Source organism: Bombina bombina, chromosome 12 (assembly GCF_027579735.1).
Source record: "Bombina bombina isolate aBomBom1 chromosome 12, aBomBom1.pri, whole genome shotgun sequence".
NCBI classification, from domain to species: domain Eukaryota; kingdom Metazoa; phylum Chordata; class Amphibia; order Anura; family Bombinatoridae; genus Bombina; species Bombina bombina.
Window position 1 is genome coordinate 546,893 of NC_069510.1, and position 26,107 is coordinate 572,999.

General features: G+C 39.0%; 1 long non-coding RNA gene across 1 annotated transcript; it reads left to right on the forward strand.

Annotated features, from left to right (window-relative positions):
• The first annotated feature begins 176 nt into the window (after nt 1–176).
• Nucleotides 177–14,837, forward strand: LOC128642831 (uncharacterized). Its single transcript, XR_008399717.1, has 3 exons — nt 177–304; nt 13,198–13,353; nt 14,169–14,837. It is a non-coding gene; the product is annotated as an uncharacterized LOC128642831 (long non-coding RNA).
• The last annotated feature ends 11,270 nt before the right edge of the window (nt 14,838–26,107 follow it).

The window sequence follows — 26,107 nt, forward strand, 5'->3', positions numbered from 1 at the left end:
TCCCAGAAGTATTAGCGATAGGAACTACATACCCCAAGCGTCTCTGCTGCAAAATCTTCAAAGCCTACATATCCCAGCAGCACTAGGAAAAGGAACTACATAGGTCTCTGCGATAAAATCTCACCGAAACCTACATAGATAGGAACTATATACGCCTTTAGTCTCTACGGTGAAATCCTGCTGAAGCCTACATATCCCTGGGGCACCTGCAAGTAGAACTACATATCCCAACAGAACCTAGCATTATACGTCACATAGCTTACATATATCCCAGCATCACACATGTTAGGAACTACATTAGAAGGTCAGTGTCGCCGTCTAGTGGTTGACTGTATTAGTAATATATTTTGTAATCAAATCATTATATAACGGTTTTGCTTAGACTTTAAATAGCTCCATCTAGTGGATAAATATAACTACTGCATTACTTTATCGGTTTTGCTAATTGAAATACTATTTTTAATATACTGCAAGATTTTTTTTTAACAATATTTTAGATAAATATTAAAAATTAATTAATTTAACATAGGTAGTATGAGATGTTTAAAAGCTTTGGAAAGTCAAATAAATAGGTTAGGGTTAAAAGAAAAAAACAATATGCATAAAAGCAAGCATCTCCTAGCCTACATATCCCAGAATCAACCACATTATGAACTACATATCCCAGTAGAGCTTGTGGTGAGATCAGGTTGTAGTCTACACATCCCATGAGCACTTCCATTAAGTACTACACATCCCAATAGAGCTTGTGGTGACATCCAGCTGTAGCATACATATTCCATAAACACTTGTGTTAAGTACTACATATCCCAATATAACCTACAATTACATGAGACATTTGCCTACATATCCCAGTGTCACAGATGTTAGGAACTACATTTCCCATAAACAAATAAAAACTTTCTTGGCTAATGGCTCCCTCTACTGGATAACTTATTTATTAATTTATTTTGTATTTAATGTATCAACTTCAAATACAAACTTAATATCAAATTAATTATTCATTTTAAATAATAATTAAAATGGGTTAATTAGGCTATTAGGGCACTGTTCCGTCTCAGCTGTGCGCTTGCACAGATATTATTTAGCCACCGTAAAGGTACAAAACAACTGAGATGTGTGCACTCCCCCTGTCCAGTGTTTATGGACCACGTGTTATCAGCTGTTCTAGGGCATGCTCCCCCTCCCTCATTATTATACAGTGCTCTGGGGCCACGTGCTATAAACTAATCTACACACACTCCCTCCCTCTACTCATTGAGTTCTCAGGGGCCACAGGCTATAAGCTACTCTATTCACACCTTCTCCCCCTGCTCATTGTTATACAGTGCTCAGGGAACACGTGCTATAAGCTATTCTACAGGTTAAGGTTTTTAGGGTTAGCATATTACAATCAGGGTGAGGGTTAACAAGAACAGAGAGAGAAGTCAGTTAAAGGGTAAATCAGGTAAGAGGTTGTATACATTATTACCGGCTGTTTGAGTAAAGAACAAAGAGGTGAGTGAGCTTAAAGATAAATCACATGAGAGGATGTATAAATTACTTACTGGCTGATTGTGTACAGACTTGAGAGGTAAGTGAGCTTAAAGGGACATTATACACTCATTTTTTCTTTGCATAAATGTGTTGTAGATGATCTTTTTATATAGCCCATAAAGTTTTTTTTTTTTTATAAATGTATAGTTTTGCTTATATTTTAAATAACATTGCTCTGATTTTCAGACTCCTAGCCAAGCCCCACAGTTTTATGAGAATACCGTCAGCTACCTTCTCCAGCTTGCTCCAGTTTGTGTAAAGGGTCTTTTCATATGCAAAAGAAGGGGGAGTGTCTTATTTCCCACTTGCAGTGGGCTTTCCAACTACCTTTTCAACCGAGCTAAACTGAGAGCTTCTAAGTAAGTTTTTAAACAGTTTTATACTGGATTTTTTATATCAGTATCTGTAGTAGTGTCTATTACATGCCGTTATATGAAAATGAGTGTATACTGTCCCTTTAAGGATAAACCATGTAAGAGGATGTATACATTACTTACTGGCTGATTGTGTACAGAACAGATAGATGAGTGAGCTTAAGGATAAACTATGTAAGAGGGTGTATACATTACTTACCGGCTGATTGTGTAAAGAACAGAGAGATGAGTGAGCTTAGGGATAAACCATGTAAGAGGGTGTATACATTACTTACTGATTGTGTAAATAACAGAGATATGAGTGAGCTTAAGGATAAACCATGTAAGAGGGTGTATACATTACTTACCTGCTGATTGTGTACAGAACAGAGAGATGAGTGAGCTTTAGGATAAACCATGTAAGAGGGTGTATACATTACTTACTGGCTGATTGTGTAAAGAACAGAGAGATGAGTGAGCTTAAGGATAAACCATCTAAGATGTTGTATACATTACTTACTGACTAATTGTGTAAAGAACAGAGAGATGAGTGAGCTTAAAGATAAACCATGTGAGAGGGTGTATACATTACTTACTGACTGATTGTGTAAAGAAGAGAGATGAATGAGCTTAAGAATAAACCATCTAAGAGGGTGTATACATTACTCACCGGCTGATTGTGTAAAGAACAGAGAGATGAATGAGCTTAAAGATAAACCATGTAAGAGGGTGTATACATTACTTACCGGCTGATTGTGTAAAGAACAGAGAGATGAGTGAGCTTAAGGATAAACCATCTAAGAGGTTGTATACATTACTTACTGACTGATTGTGTACAGAACAGAGAGATGAGTGAGCTTAAGGATAAACCATGTAAGAGGGTGTACACATTACTTACTGGCTGATTGTGTAAATAACAGAGAGATGAGTGAGCTTAAGGATAAACCATGTAAGAGGGTGTATACATTACTTATCGGCTGATTGTGTAAAGAACTGAGAGAGGAATGAGCTTAAGGATAAACCTTGTAAGAGGGTGTATACATTACTTACCGGCTGATTGTGTAATGAACAGAGAGATGAGTGAGCTTAAGAATAAACCATGTAACAGGGTGTATATATTACTTACCGGCTGATTGTTTACTGTTATGGTATAACCCGGATATCAAGGGTTAATACCTGATGAAAGATACCCTGAATATGGGATCAGCAACACACAAACCCAGTTAATTCCCCACAAACACGAGACCAAGCTCCATCTTGAGGGTAAAACAGAATGTGTTTTATTGAGGGCTATATGCTCAGTATTTATGCAGGTCTCCCACCCGGTTGACACTTCCTAGGAGACCAGATGGGGGGTTGGAAGAGTATAGTACATTAGATAGAGGGAAGACGCCCTTTGTTACGGCACCCTCACGCATAAAAGGGTTAAATTGCCGTTTAGTAGATCTTCCCTTTCAGAGGCACAGCATACAGTAAATTTCCCCTCTCCCTCCCCCCAAGCATGAGTCAAAGCTCCATGGTGAGGGTCAAACAGATATCAGCAAGAGCTGTGTGTTTATTGTTCTTAAATACACATTTTTACACATTATTACCACCCACAGGGTTTTGTAAAACAACCAATAAACACATACAATACTGTCAGACACTCCCACACAAAATCATTCCCTCTGCCTGTGATGCAATTACCTTACACAATGGGTGATGCAATTACCTTACACAATGGGTGATGCAATTACCTTACACAATGGTTTATGCAGTTACCTTATACAATGGTTGATGCAGTTACCTTACACAATGGTTGATGCAATTATCATAGGCAGAGAAATACAGTTTTACCACATTATTCATAACTTTAAAAGTATACATCACACATACATAAAACTTATATCATTTTAACCAGTATAACTTGGGGACAAACATATCCAAAATTCACTTGAATAGGTTCAGGGTTTTAAAAGTTAGGTTGAAGTCCTTTGTTATCAAATGAAGCATGGTTTTTCTGCCCAAAACCAGTTCCACAGAGTCTTCTATCCAGGAGATAATTTGGGCGTTTCAACATGGGGCCATAGTCTAAAGGCAGCAGGCCAGCAATCAGGCTCCTCCAATGCAATGTGGCGAGATTGGTCTTGTCACATCTCTCCCCTTTTCCAAACAGACTAACAGGGTATCTGACCTCCTGCCAGTCAGTGCCCTGGTTAGTCCAGCAGCCCACCCACAAAACACAATCAGCAGTACAGCCCACCCACAATAAATGGTTACTACACCTGGGTAGAGGAGAAACTTGTCCATGTCTAGGTGCCTCACCACGGCTGTGTGGGGGACTGGTAGGCTGCCTTTGTGGGTTGCTGAGTGGGCAGAGACCAGCGGTACTCTGCCCTGGTGCCAGCGCTACCACAGAAGTAGCCTGGTTGGAGCCTGGTTGTGGGAGGGGGAGACCAAATGTCTCCCCTTTGGCTAAACAGCCCTGTTGCTGGGGGACAGGACCGACCTTCCCTACCCCCTGTGCAGTGAGTGCAGAGACCACGGTCCCATCTGCATGGTTGTGGGGCTTACTGTCTCCCCTGGGTATGTCAAGCTGCCACTGGGGAATGGAGCCTGGGCTCCCAATTCCCTGTACATTGCTTTGCTGCTGGGGGACAGAACCGACTGTCTCTGCCCCCTGTAACTCAGCCTGACACTGGGGAATGGAGTCTGGGCTAGAACTCTCATATACACAAAAATATATTGATTCTAAAATGGTCCCTAGAGGACTCAGATTAAAAAAAAAAAGATTGCACTTTTGAACTTAGTGAGGAATTGTCCACAGAATGGTATAGCATTTTAGAAAATGCATCACTAGGTCTACTTAAAGTATTAATTAAATCTAGAGATTGCTCACTGATTAAAATAAAAAACGAAATCGAGGTATTCAAAGAAAAATTGAAACCATTTAATAATGACAAAGAATTCAAAACTAAACAACAAATTATGATGAAAAATATCACTGAATTTAAACAGATGTTATTAGAAGGTAAAAATAATAAACTCAATAGAGATATAGAAGACTACAAAAACATAAATGTAAATGAGAATATCCCTAAACCTATATCTACTATTGAGGATGACAATGATATCATCCCTTGTTCTTCTTCTACAATAGTTACAACTGAAAAAACTAATACCAATACTATGGTATCTATTTTCAGCAAACACAAAATAGGGAAAGAAAATAAACCTGTGTACAATAAAGAACAAAATAATGCACATACTGCCTATAGCTCTAACAAAATAAGAACTACTAATTATTCAAACAGACCCTATATTTACAATAATCGACCAACATTTGATCATACTCCAAATAGGAGACAAACAAATAGAAACTTTCAACACTCCAGTCATAATAGGAGATTTTATAATGATAGAAATGACTATGACTATAGAGTACAAAACCAACACCATGGTCACACATATAGAAATAATGATCGCAATGATAGACACAATGGAAATAGATTCAATGAGGACACATATTTCAGACCACAGTACAACAGACGGAACAATATGGAACCAAATACATCACACTACACAAATTCTAATTATAGAGATAGAACTAATACTAACAATTGGAGGATCCCCTCTCCAATAATTTTGAACCACTAAGAGACATTCAAGAATGGTCAGAAAATGGTCAGACACACATACAAATAATGGTCATTTTTTAGGCACAACCCCACAACACACAGGACATCAAAAAAATATTTCCATTTGGGGAACACCAAAATGGAAAAGAGAAAGAGAGAGCGAAGAGGGAGAAAATCCACAAAAAAGACTCAGATAAACAATTCACATACCAATCAGAATACAGGGATATTTAACCTTAGTAAACACACACTAAGTGTAGAAGAAGAATCTGTTTTAAAAAAGGGTCTCACATTTGCACCAACTTGTAAAATGAACAAGTTTGAAACTCTCATAAATGTTAATCAATATGTCTGCAAATTAACTCTTAAAAAGTACTTTCTATCTACTCCCCTCACCAGAACAATTAACAAACCAAGTAATTATCTACATTCCAATTTGAAGGAAAAGTCCACTTTTTACCCAACGCATGATAAGGGAGATTTCATTAAAAGTTTTGAATGTAAAGTCAAAGAGGATCTAGATAAATTAGATACTAATATTAAAGTTAAAGAAAATTTGAAACCTGAAGAACGCAAGACATTAAAATTATTACAAGAAAATAAGGAAATTATAATCAAACAAGCAGACAAGGGTGGAGGTATTGTAATTATGGATGTACAATATTATCTGGAAGAAGCCTACAGACTTCTGCTTGACAATACCACATATGCTAAACTCAAACATAACCCAATTGATTCTCAAAAAAAGAAGTTAAATACTCTATTAGATAAAGCAAAAACATTAGGAGTTCTAACAGATTCAGAATTCAATTTTTTTACAAATCAACCATCCTAAAAATCCCACATTTTATTTTTTGCCCAAAATTCACAAACACCTTAATAAACCTCCTGGACGTCCTATTGGAATTGATTCAATATCTTCAAATCTTTCACAATATGTAGATTACTTTCTTCAAAATTACGTTATACAGTTACCGTCATACCTAAAAGATTCCACCCATTTTTTAAACATACTGAACGAGATTGAATGGAAAAACAATTACACTATGGTAACGTGTGACGTTAATTCTTTATATACCAATATTGATCATCATTTAGGATTAAAAGCTATTGCCCACTATTTAGATAAAGATGAAAACTTACTGTATGAACAAAATAAATTCATTTTAGATAGCATAGAATTTATTCTCAAGAATAATAGTTTCATGTTCAACAATGAATTCTTCCTCCAGACCAGGGGGACAGCAATGGGCACAAGGTTCGCTCCCAGCTATGCCAATTTATTTATGGGGTTTTTTGAAGAGTCTTTTTTATCCAGTGGCCAATGGGGAGCGAACCTTGTGCTCTATAAAAGATATATTGACGATATCTTCCTGGTCTGGAGAGGAGACCATGAAATTCTAGAAATATTCCTGGAAGATATCAATACCAATAATTTAGGTCTCACTTTCTCATATGAATACAGTATGAAATCACTTCATTTTCTGGATATTGAGGTGGAGATTGTGGAAAATATGATCAAAACTAAAACATATTTTAAAACCATTGATTCGAATAATTTTATTCAGCAAAACAGTTGCCACCTCAATAAGTGGAAGGAAAATATTCCCAAAAGTCAGCTACTCAGGATCAGAAAAACTGTTCAGATTTAGAATCATATGATTTACAATCAAATATCCTATTAAACAGATTTACTGAGAAAGGTTATAACCAGAAAAAAATCAAAAACACTATGTTATCGATTAGAGAAATTGATAGATCCAGTTTATTAAAAAACAATACTAACAAAAATAGAAACAAAAATAAAAATTCATATGAGACAAATACTACTTCCACTAGTCAAATTTTTGTTCCATTTATCACAGAATATAATGCTCAACATAACGAGATTAGAGCCATTTTAAACAAACACTGGCACTATATTGAAAAAGATCCTATATTAGGTACAAAAGTTAAAAAGCATCCTGACCTTGTATTCAAAAAGGCAAGAAATCTAAAGAGTTATTTGGCACCTAGTGAATTCAAAGGAACTAATACCAATTACATTGATAGAGATTTAAGAAAAGAAAAAATATATTTGGCTTTTTTCCTTGCATTAAATGCAAATCCTGCAAACATAGTAATAAAACTAAAAAGATCACATCTACTGAGAAACTATTCACTTTTCATATAAAGGATACTATTAAATGCAGTGACTCTAATGTAATTTACTGTATAAAATGTTCTTGTGATTTATTTTACATCGGCCAAACTAGCAGAATATTAAGGGATCGTATGCGAGAACACATTTTGAACATAGAGCATGCAAATACCAAAACAATACTCTACAAACACTTTGCTGAAGTCCACCATGGGGATTTAAACTGTTTTCATTTTTGGGGTATAAAAAAAGTAAAAATGAATCATAGAGGTGGCAATATGGAAAAGATGCTTCTCAAAAAAGAAGCAGAGTTAATTTTTAAATTCAAAACAATATATCCACTAGGATTAAATAGCTCATTTGATTTAAACTCAATTATATAAACATAAACATTACATTTAACATCTAACATGTAAAATTAATCTTATCACTAATTACATTTTTTTAGAAATACGTAATAAACAATTATGTTTTTTCTGACCACTTCTAGTTAATCTTGAATTATCATCACTTCAATCATTTTTACAAAATTATTACACTTCCTTTATTATTAAATTGTCCCCTCTAATCAAAGATGTTGAATATATGACATTATGTAGTAAATTTCTCCTAAAGTTTAACCAATTCTATATAAACAGGTAAACTATACCTAATAGAGTATAAGTCAAGTATTTAATGTATATTTTTTCGCTTGATTTTTTAGCCATTCAAAACATACACATTTGGGTATGTTTATACAGATATAATAATCTTTTATATATTGTGCTTTTTTTTATATATTGTGCATTTTTATAAACCACAACTTATATAACTGAAAAATACTATACAATATATCCACTTATGATTCTATTTATATTCATATCTATGTGTATATATATGCGTTAAATATCTCATATCCTAATTGATACACCCACAAACTCTCCCTATATAAGGCTCCTTGTCACATCCTGTAAGCATCTTGATAAAGGCAGGTAACTCTGCCGAAACGCGTAGATTTGCTTACAGTCACTAAGAGAAACATACCTATTCTCTCACCCTGCACATCACAGGTTCATTTTGAGCTCTACAATTCAAGCAGAGCAAGATATATGAATAATTCCTGTGTGCGGCGTTCACAAGTTTAAATAGCCACAGAGCTTCATTTTACCTCACCTGGTTCTACGGCGGCACAAACAACAGGTTCATTTCTAGCTCATACACAATACCTGAGCTTGATATATGAATAATCCCTGTGTGCTTGCAGGTTACCTCTGGTTCTAGCTATAACATCACTATCTACCTAAAGGACTGCTGAATAAAGAGCACCTTACAAAGAATTTCTATCCACTTGGAGTTCAGAAAGAAAAAGACGGACACTTGTCTTTATTTCATCTACATTGTTGCTTTTTAAAAATCAGCCGAATTGCTTTTCTCCCACGGGAGAGATTGGAGGACAGCGATCTGTTACTTGCAAGTATCTTTTTATACTGTTACGAAAAATATTTGACACTTTGTCTTTTCCTTTTTGATATACCGGTATACACATTTTTTCAAATATAACGCTACACTATAATCGTTGGATACGATTGGATCAGTACAACTAGTCACATGACGTGACGTCATCATCCACGGATCACACGCTTCATAGCCTCTAACGGACACAAACATAAGCTGCTGGTTTGTTGTTATTCATCACTGATTTATCATTTTATTTCCTACTTTTCACTCTCATAAAGTGCCCTTAAGATTGGTCTGCTATATATTAGCACATTTATTGCAAAATCAAGTTTCTGTGTATTGTTGTTTTTAACTTAGCAACCGCTATTTTTAAATGTTATGAATTTCTTATAGGTCAATATTTTATTTCCTTGATGCCGGCATCTTAGACTTATATGAGTCTCCTGAATTTGATTTTATCATATGTTATATGTTTATTTTGTACACCTTGTTGACATTTATTTATTTTATATTAAATTGACATTTTTTTCGTCACTATCAGTATCTTTTTTCACATATATATATTCAACATCTTGATTAATTTTGTTATCAATTTTGTTATTATATTATTATAACAATCTATTAACTATAGGTTTGCTCCTCCCAGAGCGCTTATCCCACACCTCCCCACTTTCTATTTTAACTCCAATTAGATTCTCCAAGCAGACTGATGTTTCACAGTCAAAAAAGTTTTTTTTTTTTTTAAATTTACACTACTGTTACACCAGATATGAGTGGTGGCACTGGGCAAGTGGGCCTGGCACACAGGCTGGCAGGCAGGCAACTGCAATTAGATTACACAAGCAGACTGATGTTTCACAGTCAAAAAAGTTTTTTTTTTAAAATTTACACTACTGTTACAACAGATATGAGTGGTGGCACTGGGCAAGTGGGCCTGGCACACACGCTGGCAGGCAGGCAACTGCAATTAGATTACACAAGCAGACTGATGTTTCACAGTCAAAAAAGTTTTTTTTTTAAAATTTACACTACTGTTACAACAGATATGAGTGGTGGCACTGGGCAAGTGGGCCTGGCACACACGCTGGCAGGCAGGCAACTGCAATTAGATTACACAAGCAGACTGATGTTTCACAGTCAAAAAAAGATTTTTTTTTTAAATTTACACTACTGTTACAACAGATATGAGTGGTGGCACTGGGCAAGTGGGCACAGTATACGCTGTGAGCCTTGCACACACTCTGGCAGGCAGGCAACTGCAATTAGATTACACTAGCAGACTGATGTTTCACAGTCAAAAAAGTTTTTTTTTTTTTTTTAAATTTACACTACTGTTACACCAGATATGAGTGGTGGCACTGGGCAAGTGGGCATGGCACACATGCTGGCAGGCAGGCAACTGCAATTAGATTACACAAGCAGACTGATGTTTCACAGTCAAAAAAGTTTTTTGTTTTTTTTTAATTTACACTACTGGTACACCAGATATGAGTGGTGGCACTGGGCAAGTGGGCCTGGCACACACGCTGGCAGGCAGGCAGGCAACTGCAATTAGATTACACTGGCAGACTGATGCTTCACAGTCAAAAAAGTTTTTTTTTTTTAATTTACACTACTGTTACACCAGATATGAGTGGTGGCACTGGGCAAGTGGGCCTGGCACACACGCTGGCAGGCAGGCAGGCAGGCAACTGCAATTAGATTACACAAGCAGACTGATGTTTCACAGTCAAAAAAGTTTTTTTTTTTTAATTTACACTACTGTTACAACAGATATGAGTGGTGGCACTGGGCAAGTGGGCACAGTATACGCTATGAGCCTGGCACACACGCTGGCAGGCAGGCAACTGCAATTAGATTACACTAGCAGACTGATGTTTCACAGTCAAAAAATTTTTTTTTTTTAAATTTACACTACTGTTACAACAGATATGAGTGTTGGCACTGGGCAAGTGGCTTGGCAGGCAAGCAACTGCAATTAGATTACACAGGAAAAAAATTATGTTCTAGCCCTAAAAAGGGCTTTTTGGGGTGCTGTCCTTATAGCAGAGACCATATGAGACTTTCAGGACTGTAGTGGACACTGAATACACTAGCCTAGCTATCAATTTCCCTATAAAATCACCAGCAGCTACACTGTCCCTCCTCTCACTAACAATGCAGCTTCCGAATGAATCTAAAATGGCTGCTGTCCAGGAGCTGGGAGGGTCTGGGAGGGAGTGTCTGCTGCTGATTGGCTGGAATGTGTCTGCAGACTGTGAGATACAGGGTCAAAGTTTACTCAATGATGACGAATAGGGGGCGGATTGAACATTGCATATGTTCGCCCGCCACGGCGAACGCGAACAAGCTATGTTCGCGACATCACTAGTGTTGGTATCACTTCACTGTAGACATCCCCTAAGCTACTATTTTTAGAAAGGTTGTATATTCCTGACATGCAAGTTCTGATTGTCACATTGTTGTTGTTGAAATGAGGCATTAGCTCACTGTATAATTTTTGAACTGTCTTGATCTATCAATACCATTTGTCTCCATTTTATGTGTCAATGTATAAAAAAAAAACCTCAATAAAAAATGTTTAAAAAATAAATAAAAGATATTTGTATTAATATTAAATATTAAAATATATTTATTTGACAATGTTACTGTTAATGAATTGTCTAGTCCATATGTTGATGTAATGAATGGGATAGAGCATGCAATTACAATCAAATATATAATTTCATGCTATCATCATCAAGAATCTTTAATTATCCTTCTCTCTTAAAGGGACATGAAATTCCAAATGTGTAATTGGATTCATTTCCATGATTCAAATCCAGACTGTGATTTTAAAAACCTTTCAAATATACTTATTTTAGCTAATTTGCTTCATTGTCTTAGAATCTTTTTTTAAAGGAGCAACTATGCACTACTGGGAGTTATCTAAAGACATCTGTTGAACCAATGAAATCAGGCAATTTTGTGCATCAACCAATTAGCAGGTTACTCCCAGTAATGCACTGCTGCTCCTGAGCCTACCTAGATATGCTTTTCAACTAAGGATACCAATAGACTGAAGCAATTTAGATAATAGAAGCAAATTGGAAAGTTGTTTAAAATCACATGTTGTGTCTAAATCATAAAATAAAAATGTTGTGTTTCATGTCCCTTTAACGATAAGAATCAAATATCAAAGCATATGAGATATTTATAAAATCTGCACATATGTAAAAATGTGTTAGTGTTGTCTAAATGTAGCCAAAAAATGTCAAGCACTACCCAGGGGCAGAATACAAAATGGCCATGACCCTAAGATTACATTAAAATGAAGATATCAAGAATCGAAGGAATATCTTAAAATACTCATAAATTGAGATTTGTATTACAATGGAATCCCAACTCTGATTTGTGATTCTTATTTTAAAATAACAAGAAAATAGAATTATAGTATCCATATTAATATAGATCAATGTGAATGGATTAGGTAATATTATGTCCAAGTTTGTAAGACAAAGGTAAATTAAAATGAGACATACTACACTCTGACGAACACGGGCTTGAGGTTCCAGCACCAACATCCATATCTGTAAAATATTCAATCAGGATTGGATATCATTAATACAAATCAGGCCATGCACACGAACAATCAGATCTCTTTTTTCTAATTGACAAAGTAAAATTATATTTGTATTCACGTGAGTTCATTGTTTTCAAAATTAATTTATAAATAAAGAGATCATGTATCATGTTATAGCCTTTCTAATGTAGAAGATTGTAAATAAGGCTATTGTATTCTTCACATATATACTAATTAACGTATACATTTGACCAACATGTCAAAAGTAATGCCACTATTACAGCAAACACATGTTCACGCCTCTGCACAATTATATCTTTCGTGATCATTGCGCAATGATTCAAAGCGTAATTGCTCATCCGTGATTCAGAATTGATTTGGATATAGTAGTGTGATGAGTATAATTTCTAAAGACTTCAAATATATTTGCAATTGGGTGTATTATGATATTCCAATCTGATATTTGTAAACATTGAATGATAACAATTAATATTTATAACTTTCGTATGACTCATATTTACCTGGTTCAGCCTCTCTACTTCCTTCTCCCAGGTCACCGATTGGAGAAGCAGCTGCACTGGGCTCCGGTTCTTGAGTGTCATATCCAGCAACTGGGGAAGGAGAAGAAGTTGAGGAGCGTGCGGATGCAAATATGCTGGGGAAACGGAGATTGAGGAGGGTGCATAAAGTCTCCTCATAAGTTTGCAGGTATAGTTTCCGTGGGGGTGGATCCTGCTTTCCATCCCTCTGTCAGGGCACAGGTAAAAACATATTTATATATATATGTATGTCAATAGGACAGGGAAATGTGTTTATGTATGAAACCATATTTTTATCAGATATTACTGGAATAAGGTTTAAATTCTGATGTCAGGATTTGACTCAGAAACCCCCACAAATTGAATATACATCTCCAGGCTGAACTACAGACAGCATGTCCCAAGAAACAAAAGGGAAACATTTGCTTCTTAATTAGGAAGTGCAAAACTCTGTACCCCATGCTATGAGTAAGGATGAGGTGTCTGGAATACCCTCTTGAAGCTGGTCAAAATCATAGGGAAACAGTTTTTATGCACATAAGTGTTAATTGCTCCTAAACATCAAATACACGTCTGCATTGCTAGCTAAACAGAAAATATGTTGTATTGTGACTTTTACAACTACTCATGGATTGACCCCATGATATGTGGGTGGGGCAGTGAAGGCCTTAGCCAACAAACAAATGCTATGGTGTGAACTTAAAATTACTGAAAGCAGTGTGGGTTGAAGAATTAACATTTACAACCCCTGTATAACACAGATAAAAAAAAATTAAATACATTTTACAAAGGAAATAATACCAATAGCTTCATGTATGTTTGGAATGATTCAAATAGCCCATATATGTATATATATATATTGAAATAGTAAGTTTTATATTAAATAAATAATTGCTGCAGTTAATAGATATATGAAAAATAGATTCAAACTGTAATAATCCCATGGTCTAATCATATATATAACATAATTTTTCTATTTTTCAGATGGAGTGCCTGCATGGGATACCTGAATCATGTTATATGATTATATACTAGATGGTTATGAAAGTTTAAATACGGCTCTGAAAACATATTAGATATATAAATGCCATAAATTTCAGAATAGTTGACAGTATTAAATTGCTTTAATATGGTATGATGCTTGGTGCACATGATATTTGATATCAAAATGATCAGAGAGGTGATACAAAATTGCCTCATCTATGATTGATATTATGAGGGGTTCATGCAAGAAATTATGACAGATATTACATAGTTTAAAGAACTATTTTTTTTTTTACTGTCTAGAAATATTGCATGTATTGCTGTGCTGTGCTGTCTGCTGCCACCCAGTGTTATGATGCGAGAATTGCAGCCATTAGATGATTGGATGTTGCAAGGATACATTTCCTTGACAACATATATTCCCAAATGAACCAATCCATGTTCAGTTGCAAAGAACCAATCCGAGACAAGGCTTCCGTGGGGCATTTCCAATACTCACCAATGATAGAGAACGATCAAAAAAGGGGAGGGGTGAAATCAGATGATTTAACCCCAAGCATAGAGACTGAGAGGGAGGCTGCTGGCTAATCCTGGAGGAATAACTACTGTGGTTATTATTAAAGCACACGGCTACTCTTGGACTCCATATGCAATATCCCTAATTTTGAAATTCTGAGGTGAAATTGAATCTGTTGAGAAACATTGGAAACTGGACATCGATTGGTTTATTTGGTAATGTATACAAGGTTATTGGTAAGATAAGTTATATGCATAGTCACTACAGTTAAATTATAATAAGCAGATTTAAGGAAATAGTTTATATTTCAAGTTAGCATTTCATAGCCTATGTATTGTTAAACTAATCCCAATCTTAAATTGTTTATCTATGCACATATATAATAATAATTCAGAAGTGTATATTGTATTATTGTTTAAATTTGTATCTGGTAGACTAAGTAACTTATCTGTGAAAGTTCTGATGTTTTAAATCAATATTGTATTAGGATTGTATTGCTTGGATGTTAAAAGTTAAAGGTTTTAGCCCCATTGTGTTAACTGAATGAAAGGCTATGTAAATAAGGCTGATTTTTAAGGTACATTTTTCTGGGTTTTGTAAGAAGGATAGCATATCTTAACAGTTGTTTTTAACGTGTATAATAGTGTTTCATATTATGGTATTGCAAATATATTTCAAAATGTTCATGGATATTAACTAAATAAAAGAATTCAGGTATTTATATTAATTGTATGGTTTCTAGTAGATGCATGTTGGTTAAGGGTTCTATTTTTAAGGATAATTATTAAATGTATTGTGTTATAACCCTGCCATAAGCTGATATATTATTTGGAGAGCACTACTTAGATTTTCATAAATATACTGACACCTCCGACTGCTTTTACCCACTCCCTCATGAGGTGGACTTTCTTGCGAAGCCGCAACCTCATATTCCCGAATCTCTGCATGATTTGATGTCTGGATGTCACACACCGCATTAACATCTTGGGTGATAGACAACCAGAGGGCCCTCATAATTTTTGGCTTCGTCGACTTCTTCTTGTTCCCAAACAGCTGCGGATAAAACTCCTCGACCGTGTTGACCAATGAAGCACTTTCTGCCCGTGTGAACCTGGGAGATGTCATGCCTGCTAGTACTTATAACAATAAATATAATATATAAATATATATCTGCCAGCAGGCATTAGATAACTGACAAAAATGTCAACGTGTAATGGACATTTATATGGTGAAGTAAACATGATATGCACCATGGGACATGGTATCTGTACATCTGATTGGATAAAATATTGAAATTTTGTTATCATGTCTGTGAGGCCATACTGACTCAAGTTATGTTTGTGTGATAAACTCTGATTGGCCAATCATTAATGTTTCATGGATTCATATCTTTATAACTTCCATACACATACCTCCTGGGGGTGCTGTTACTACATTTGGCAGGTAGACTTATTTGTAATTTATGGGACTGTTATGCATATATGTGTAAAGAGAGAAGCATATATGTAATCCCAAAAGCACTCCAAGTCGATCATGGATAAAATAATTTCTTTATTGATAAAGTCCAATAAAAGAGTATAAGAGCCCAAGGGAAACAGTGCAACATGAAAGTAAAAACAAAATGTGCGTGACACCCACGGCTTACATGTTTCGGCCCAGAGCCGTAATCATAGCCTCAGGTGTTATACAAATGTGTGCCATTTAAAAAAGGTAACATAAGATCTGATAGGCTGTACAACCTAGAAAAAAACAACACGCCTACTTCGACTATTTAGTCAATAAGAATTTAACTCTATGTCTGCCTGCTGAGTAAAGGATGTGAACACAGACATACATAAATGAATAAATATGCAGACTCAAACATGATTAAAGATGTATCAGGGCATATAGACCAATAACCTCAAAGAGCACATTTTGAACAACAAATGTATGGTCGTTATAACCAAATGACAAAAGTATATATATATAGATACATATATGGGTTTACACTAATACCTAAGTTTATATAAAGAGTGTAGCATAGGGCACATATACAATATGAGAAGCATTTAAAGGAGAATATATAGATGTTTTGAACTGTTTCCCTTATTGGACTTTATCAATAAAGGAATTGTTTTATCCATGATTGACTTGAAATGCTTTTGGGATTACATATATGCTTCTCTCTTTGCTTGTATCCAGTTTTTGTATCCCACTCTCCTTTTCTCCTCAACAACTGCAAGTACCGGGTGAAGATTGCCTTGGAGACACCCCCCCCACACACACTACGCTCAACGCATTGTCCTGTCAATCACACAGCCTCTGGCCGAGAACCGCGGATAGAGGCGGAAGGATAGGAGATCAGCAGGGAACGCTGCTGTCAGATGTTGTTCCGGTTTGCTCAAATGAGCTCCTCCAACCTTCGATGCATTCTAGTACACCTCTGACCGCTGCAAGGACTTTGAGTCTTCAGGAAGGGGGTGAGTGTGTCTGCCACTAAAGTCCTGGCTACCGGAGATGGTTATTATTACGCTCTACATATAGGGGTTTACCACACTCTGTTTTCTCTATGCGTATATGTGTGACACAGATTTAATATACGTGATCCGTTAAATATTAATACATTAAATTTACATTTGATCTCGATTTGTTTTTTTACTCACGATAGTAAATATAATCCAGTCACATTAGTAAATGTTTTACACATTTGATGTTTAATATTGATTAGCTTATTTAATATAAATATAATATAAACATTGTATGCATTCATTGTTTAGTAAAGAAATATCGTGACTCATTGGGGAGTATTGACTTAGCTCTATTAAATGTCTTTAGAATCCCAACAATGCACACCGATTGCGTGCTAGTGCGTGACATTAGAATCAAATTTTTAAAGATGCGAATCTCGTGTTGCAAGATACGTTTACCACGCTTTATTTCTGAAATGCGTAATTTGTATTTATAATGGACGTAACTTTGATAAAGATGTTTAAAAATATTAAAATCAAGGTTTGTTCATTATTCGTAAATAAAAATCGATCTTGTATTGGTCTGAACTGCTCACATATATTTTTTTTTTTGGCATCGGCGTCTTTATTTTTAAAGGGACATTACCCACAAATATTTTCTTTCATGATCCAGATAGAGAATACAGTTTTAAACATTAAAATGTAACTCAATCTATTTAGCTTATTCTTTACATATCCTTTACAGAAGAAATAGCAATGTACATGGTTGAGCCAATCTCAACAAGGCATCTCTGTGCAGCCACCAATCTTCAACTACTGAGCATATCTAGATATGGTTGTAAAGGAAAGTATATCAAAAGAATGAAGGTAATTAGATAATAGAAGTACATTTTAATGGTTAAAATTATATTTTCTATAGGAATCATGGAAAAAACGCTTTTTAATTAATGTCCCTTTAATGAGCTGATATGCAATATTTAAATTTATCTAAAGACATCTGTCTAAACATTGTAAATATGCATTGTTGCCCACCCACAAATAAGTAGATATTTCACAGTATTGCTTTGCTGATCATAAGCCTATGCATCTCGTTTGTGAAAACTTAGGATAACATGAGAATAAACCATATATTATTATTAAAGTCCTTTTTTTTTCTATGTCTGAATCATGGAAGATTAGATTATTTTGTCATTTCCCTTTCAATAAAAATGAAATAGCCATCACAAGCTAAAAACTACAACTAAGTTCTTTTTCAAAAATATGCAGTCATGTGTGAATATTAAAAAATATATTTAAATATATGTTTTTAGATACATATAAAAGGGACATTAAAGACAAAAACATAATTTATGCTTACCTGATAAATTTATTTCTCTTGTGGTGTATCCAGTCCACGGGTCATCCATTACTTGTGGGATATTCTCCTTCCCAACAGGAAGCTGCAAGAGGATCACCCACAGCAGAGCTGTCTATATAGCTCCTCCCCTAACTGCCACTACCAGTCATTCGACCGAAGACAAGCAAGAGAAAGGAGAAACTATAGGGTGCAGTGGTGACTGTAGTTTAAAAATAAAAAACACCTGCCTTAAAATGACAGGGCGGGCCGTGGACTGGATACACCACAAGAGAAATAAATTTATCAGGTAAGCATAAATTATGTTTTCTCTTGTAAGGAGTATCCAGTCCACGGATCATCCATTACTTGTGGGATACCAATACCAAAGCTATAGGACACGGATGAAGGGAGGGACAAGGCAGGCGCTTAAACGGAAGGCACCACTGCCTGCAAGACCTTTCTCCCAAAAATAGCCTCCGAAGAAGCTACCGCTCTAGTAGAATGAGCTGTAATCCTTTCAGGAGGCTGCTGGCCAGCAGTCTCATAAGCTAAGCGTATTATACTCCTTAGCCAAAAGAAAGAGAGGTTGCCGAAGCCTTTTGGCCTCTCCTCTGTCCAGAGTAGACAACAAACAATGCAGATGTTTGACGAAAATCTTTAGTAGCTTGTAAATATAACTTTAAAGCACGAACCATGTCAAGATTGTGTAAAAGACGTTCCTTCTTTGAAGAAGGATTAGGACACAGTGACGGTACAACAATCTCCTGATTGATATTTTTATTAGATACCACCTTAGGTAAAAAAACAGGTTTGGTACGTAACACTACCTTATCTGCATGAAAAATGAGATAAGGGGAATCACATTGTAAAGCAGATAACTCCGAAACTCTTCGAGCCGAGGAGATAGCTACTAAAAACAGAACCTTCCAGGATAAGAGCTTAATATCTATGGAATGCAAAGGTTCAAACGGAACCCCTTGAAGAACCTTAAGAACTAAATTTAAACTCCAAGGCGGAGCAACAGGTTTAAACACAGGCTTGATTCTGACTAAAGCCTGACAAAACGCCTGCACGTCTGGAACCTCAGCCAGACGTTTGTGCAAAAGAATAGACAGAGCAGAAATCTGTCCTTTTAAGGAACTAGCTGACAAACCCTTCTCCAATCCTTCTTGGAGAAAATATAATATCCTAGGAATCCTGACCTTACTCCATGAGTAACCCTTGGATTCACACCTATGAAGATATTTACACCATATCTTATGATAGATTTTCCTGGTGACAGGCTTTCGCGCCTGTATTAAGGTATCAATGACCGACTCAGAGAAACCACGCTTTGATCAAATCAAGCATTCAATCTCCAAGCAGTCAGCCGCAGAGAAATTAGTAAAATCAGTACATTTGGTACATATTCTAAGAGGGGGTTCCACAATGGCTTCTAAACATAATGAACAAGGAGTTTCCTCTATGTCAGACATGTTTAAACAGACTAGCAATGAGACCAGCAAGCTTGGAAAACACTTTGATAAATGTAAACAAGCAAAAAATAAAAACGGTACTGTGCCTTTAAGAGAAACAAATTTTGTCAGAAATTGAAAAACAGTGATAAAAAGCAGTAAATCTTACGATTCATCTCTTCTTCAACTTTCTGCCTGAGGCTAAAACAGTACAACTCCTGTACCATTTGAAAATAATAATAAACTTTTGATTGAAGATAAACTACATAACTTCACCACATCTCTCTAGCTACTTCCTATCGTGTCGAGAGCTGCAAGAGAATGACTGGTAGTGGCAGTTAGGGGAGGAGCTATATAGACAGCTCTGCTGTGGGTGATCCTCTTGCAGCTTCCTGTTGGGAAGGAGAATATCCCACAAGTAATGGATGATCCGTGGACTGGATACACCTTACAAGAGAAAGATATTTAACCCTTTGAGTGCTAATGATGGCTCTGAGCCGTCACAGAGTTTCCCACTCTGGTGCTAATGACGGCTCAGAGCCGTCACTAGCACTCTCCCAACTTGAGGGAGATATGGGGGCTGCCATCCGCTCCTACCCCGGCGATCGGTGCTGCATAATGAAAGCATCGCCGGGGCTTCCGTTTTGCGTGGTGACGTCACGCGCAATAAACGTGATGCGCAACATTATTTAACATTAACAATGTTAAATATAGGAGCAGGGGGCATGCTGCTTAGAAGCCTGTATCTCAGGCATCTAAGCAGATACAGACCCCCAAGACCCACTGTTGGAAAGGTAATCGTCTAACCTTTCCAATGGTGTAAGTCTTGGGGATCTGAAATAAATAAAAAACAAGTTTAAATTTTTTTTAAAAATATTAAATAAAAAACCCTTTAAGAAAACCTTAGCACCCAGGTTGGAAAGTGCTTAGCACTCAAAGGGTTAATTTTATACACTACTAATTATTGCATATTCGATCCCGTTATATGAATATACGTTTGAAATGTGTGAGAACCTTGTTTGTAAAATGTCCACTTATCTCCATCCTTTCATGGAGCTTTTAAATGATTCAGTGCATACTCTTAAAGGGACAGTATACTATAATATTTAGAGGAATTAATGTGTTTAAAATTCATTATTAATTTTATTATATATATAATGCATGAAATTAAATGGTTCATGTTGGTCTATGAATTATTATTGTGAAGCGAAAAACACAAATATGTGTATTAGCTTGGATAGAGTGGCATCTATTTATCAAGCCATCAACCGCAAATATGCTGGAATTCCACAGCGTATTTGTGGCAAGCCTGATTCCCCTTAGTTATCAACGCCTACAGACCAGCAAAAGTAGAATTTTGTGACGTAATATACGATCCGCCGAACTCAGTCCGACACAGATTGATGCTTACGTCATTACAGATGTTGCAAATGCAAATTCAGCACAATCTGACTACTTTTGCTAGTTATCAAATTTCTACCAGGTACACTCGCCACTATTCCGGCCCAGTGTACCTGGTTTTCAAACCGCTGCCCTGGAGGCGGCGGATGCCATAGGAATCAATGGGAGTCTGAAAGCAGCGAAAGCTCATGTTCGCTGCTGCCCGATATCCCATTGATTCCTATGATAACGTTTACACCTAACACCCTAACATGTACCCGAAACACCCCTAATCTGCCCCCCTACACCGCCGCCACCTACATTATACTTATTAACCCCTAATCTGCCGCCCCTGACACCGCCGCCACCTACATTATACTTATTAACCCCTAATCTGCCCCCCTACACTGCCGCCACCTACATTATACTTATTGACCCCTAATCTGCCGCCCCGGACACCACCGCCACCTACATTATACTTATTGTTACGGTTACCCTTAGTCTCGCTGAGAGATGGACCGCTTAGTAGCCTGGATCCCTATTGCTAAAGAGGGGAGAAGCTGCTTTCCATAGTATTCTATATGAGTCTCGCAAATATAGAATAATCTCCCTTAGCTGCAGTACAGCTAGGATACCCTTCTGCCCACAAAAACGAGTCAACGCTGCGATTGAGGGTCAAACAAGAACTCAGGACTGGGATGCCCAGCCTGCTTTTTATTAAGGTTACATGCACACAGGGCACTCCCAGGGGGAGAGGGGGGGAAGCACAAAATCCCCCATCACACATTTAGATAGAGAACACTGTCCTTTGACAGGCCACAATAGGATTACAGTACTTAAGATAACAAGTTTACAAGTTCATCTTATCAATTAGCAGTCTGGCTCCAGAGGTGATTAGACAATAGTTTCTAAAAGCTGAAAAAAAAAAGAGTTAACTCTTTATGAAATGATACTTGTTACGGTTTTCTTGGAGCCCTTCTTAGGCGCTGGCTTGCTGGTTCAGGCATTGCTGCTGGGAAATAAGCTCTTCACAACAAAATAACTAATGCTTCTGTAACAGTGCTCCCTTTCTGTGGAACACTCTGGCAGACACGGTCTGACCCCTTTTCGGGGCAGACTAAGGCTGTCCAGACCGCTGGTTATGCGGGGCTGAGGTCGGTTTGTCTGGACAACCCGTCGGCGTTGCCATTCTGTTTCCCAGGTCTGTAAGTAATGGTGAAATTGAAGGGTTGCAACGATAAGCTCCAACGTAATAGCCTGCCGTTATCTCCAGAGACCCGGTTCAGCCACACCAACGGGTTATGGTCGGTGACCAGAGTGAACTCCTGACCATATAAATAGGGAGTCAATTTCTTTAATGCCCACACCAAAGCCAAACACTCCTTTTCGACCGCTGCATAGCTGACTTCGCGGGGCAGGAGCTTCCGGCTGATGTAGGCAACTGGATGCTCCCCTCCATCTTCGCCTACTTGGCTGAGGACGGCTCCCAGCCCGAACATGGAAGCATCTGTATGGACGATAAAACGTTTGTTGAGGGCTGGGGCCGCCAAGACAGGAGCGTTAATTAGAGCATTTTTGAGAGCCTGGAAAGCCGTTTCACAGTGGGGAGACCACAGGACCTGTCGAGGTAAGTTCTTCTTGGTCAAGTCAGTCAGGGGTTTGGCAAGTGTGCTGTAGTCTGGTACGAACCGTCTATAGTACCCTGCCGTGCCCAGGAAGGCTAGGACCTGAGTCTTAGTGATGGGGGTGGGCCAATTGGCGACAGCTTCTATTTTGGCCGGCTCTGGTCGCTGCTTTCCACACCCCACCCGGTGACCCAGGTACTGTACCTCGGCCATCCCAAAGTGGCATTTTTCTGGCTTCAGAGTCAGGCCAGCAGCCCGGATCTGATCCAGAACCATTCCCACATGAGCTAAGTGGTCCTCCCAGGACTCACTGTGGATCGCTATGTCGTCCAGGTAGGCGCAAGCAAAACTCTGGAAGCCATCCAGGAGCCTATCCACCAAGCGCTGGAATGTAGCTGGGGCATTCTTCATCCCAAACGGCATTACCCTAAACTGATATAAGCCGAATGGGGTGACGAATGCCGACTTGGGGATAGCCTCCGGGGCCAGGGGAATCTGCCAGTAACCTTTGCAGAGGTCAATAGTGGTCAGGTAATTTCCCCTGGCTATACGATCGAGTAGCTCGTCTACCCTGGGCATAGGGTAAGCGTCCGTCACGGTATTTTCATTGAGCCTCCGATAGTCTACGCAGAACCGGGTGGTCCCATCTTTCTTGGGCACCAAGACAACTGGGGAGGCCCAGGGACTATCGGAGGGCTCAATTACCCTGAGCTGGAGCATCTCATCGATCTCCTTCTTCATTCCTGTCCTAACTGCTTCGGGGATTCGGTATGGAGCCTGGCGCAAGGGAGCTTGTCCCGGAGTATCTACCTGGTGGGTGGTTAAAGTAGTGTACCCTGGCTTCGGGGAGAAGGTGAGGTGTTTGGACTGGAGGAGTTGGTTGAGCTGCTCCCTTTCAGTGGGGCTAAGTCGGTCCCCTATCTGAACCTGCGCCACTATACCTGTGGGGAGGCTCTTTTCTAATAGGTCTGGAATGGGTAAACTGTCGGGGTCTTCCTGAGGGGAACAACATACAGCCGTCACGTTCTCTGGTCGCTCAAAATATTCCTTGAGCATGTTTACATGGAATGTCTTTCTAAGATTGTTGTCGTGGCAGCTAGCTATCACATAAGTGGTGTCTCCCCTTTTCTCTACGATCTGGTAGGGACCCTGCCAGGACGCCTGCAATTTGTCTGTCTTCACCGGCTTAAGTACTAACACCTTTTGTCCTATGGTGAAGATTCTCTTTCGGGCCCCCCGATCGTACCATACTTTCTGTCTTCTCTGGGCCAACTGGAGATTAGCCCGCACGGATTTGGCTAATTGCTCCATTCGGTCCCTGAGTTCCAGCACGTATGGCACAATTGGGACACCGTCAGCCTCCATCTCTCCCTCCCAGTGCTCCCGGATCAGGTTTAGGGGTCCCCGTACCTTTCTTCCGTAGAGCAACTCGAAGGGAGAGAACTCTGTCGTTTCCTGGGGCACCTCCCGATAAGCAAATAGGAGGTGCGGCAGGAAGCGTTCCCAGTCTCGGTATTCCTGAGTGAACGTCTTGAGCATTTGCTTGAGGGTCCCATTGAACCTCTCACACAGCCCGTTCGTCTGGGGGTGGTATGGGGAGCTCAGGAGGGACTTAATTTTGCAAACCTGCCAGAGTTGTTGGGTCAATTCAGCCGTAAATTGGGTGCCTCGGTCGGATAGGATTTCTTTTGGAAATCCTACCCGGGAGAACACCTGTACTAGTGCATTCGCTACCGTATCCGCTTGTATGTTGGATAGGGCGACAGCCTCTGGGTACCTGGTAGCGTAGTCCACTACGGTAAGAATGTATCGCTTACCGGAGGGACTAGGGGTAGCCAGTGGTCCCACTAGGTCAATAGCAACCCGGCTGAAGGGTTCCTCTACAATGGGCATATTTACTAGCTGGGCTTTAGGGTGATCGCCTCGCCTTCCTACTCGTTGACACACATCGCAGGTGTTACAGTAAGTTCTAACGTCAGCGTGCACCCCTGGCCAAAAGAATGTGTGAGTAATGCGGTGTAGGGTACGGGTAACGGCTAGGTGGCCTGCTAAGGGGATGTCGTGGCCTATTTTGAGGATTTCTTGACGGTATTTGTGGGGCACTACCAGCTGTCGCCTACGCTGTCCCCTTTTCTCTGTCCAGCGGTATAGTTTCCCTTTTTCCCATAAGAATGTTTCGTTATCTGCCCCGCCCCCTCCGGTTTCTGCTCGTTCCCGGTACTTTTGTAAGGTCGGGTCAGTCTTAGACTCTGCCTCGAAAGCATCTGGGGTGTCCCAGGGTATGGGGCCTAACCTGTCAGGCAAGGTCGGGGTAGGTCTTACCTGTGTCTCCCGCACTGGTGAGAGCTCTCGCTCCGTCCGGGCTTGGGCCCGTGTAGTCACTGGGTCCGCCTCGTTGTTGCATACTGGAGCATAGGCAGAAGTCATGGGGCCCAAATCGTTGCCCAGTAGTACTTCGGCAGGTAAATTATCCATTAGGCCCACGTTCACAGCCCCCTTCCCCGCTCCCCAATCAAGATGCACTTTAGCTGTTGGAATTTTGTACACATCCCCCCCCGCCACTCTAACGGCCACAGTCTGTCCGGATCGCTTGTGCTCTGGCACCAAATGACTCTGTACCAGCGTGATAGTAGCCCCTGTGTCTCGCAATCCCTCGGTAGATCGCCCCTCGAGCCATACCCTCTGCCGATGGTGCTGGCGGTTATCTGAGGCAGCATATACAGGGTCTGCCTCGTGAAGCGGCCCCACATATCCCTCCATAGGGGCCTCTTGGTTAACACAGAGGGCCCGGGCCGGACGATAGGACCCAGAGGGGTAATTGTAATTCCTGGGTGTCTGGTGCGTATTAAGGGGGCAGCTAGCCATGAAATGCCCTGGTTGCTTGCATCGGTGGCAAGTCGGTCTGGGACGCTCAGAGCTGTTATTGGGTGGTCCTGAGTGTCGGACGGGCCCTGTGGGCACCGGGGCTCGGAATTCAGCACGAGGGGGTGCACGGTAAACCTCTCTGGGTTCGATCCGTGCTGGAGCTCGGTAGTTCATGGGTTCGTGAAGACGGGAGTCATAATGTTCATCGGCCAATTTGGCTGCTTCTTCTAAGGTAGAAGGCCGCCTGTCTCGCAGCCATTCCTTCCCTTGCTGTTCCATGCCATTATAAAAATGTTCTAAGAGAAACAATTGTAA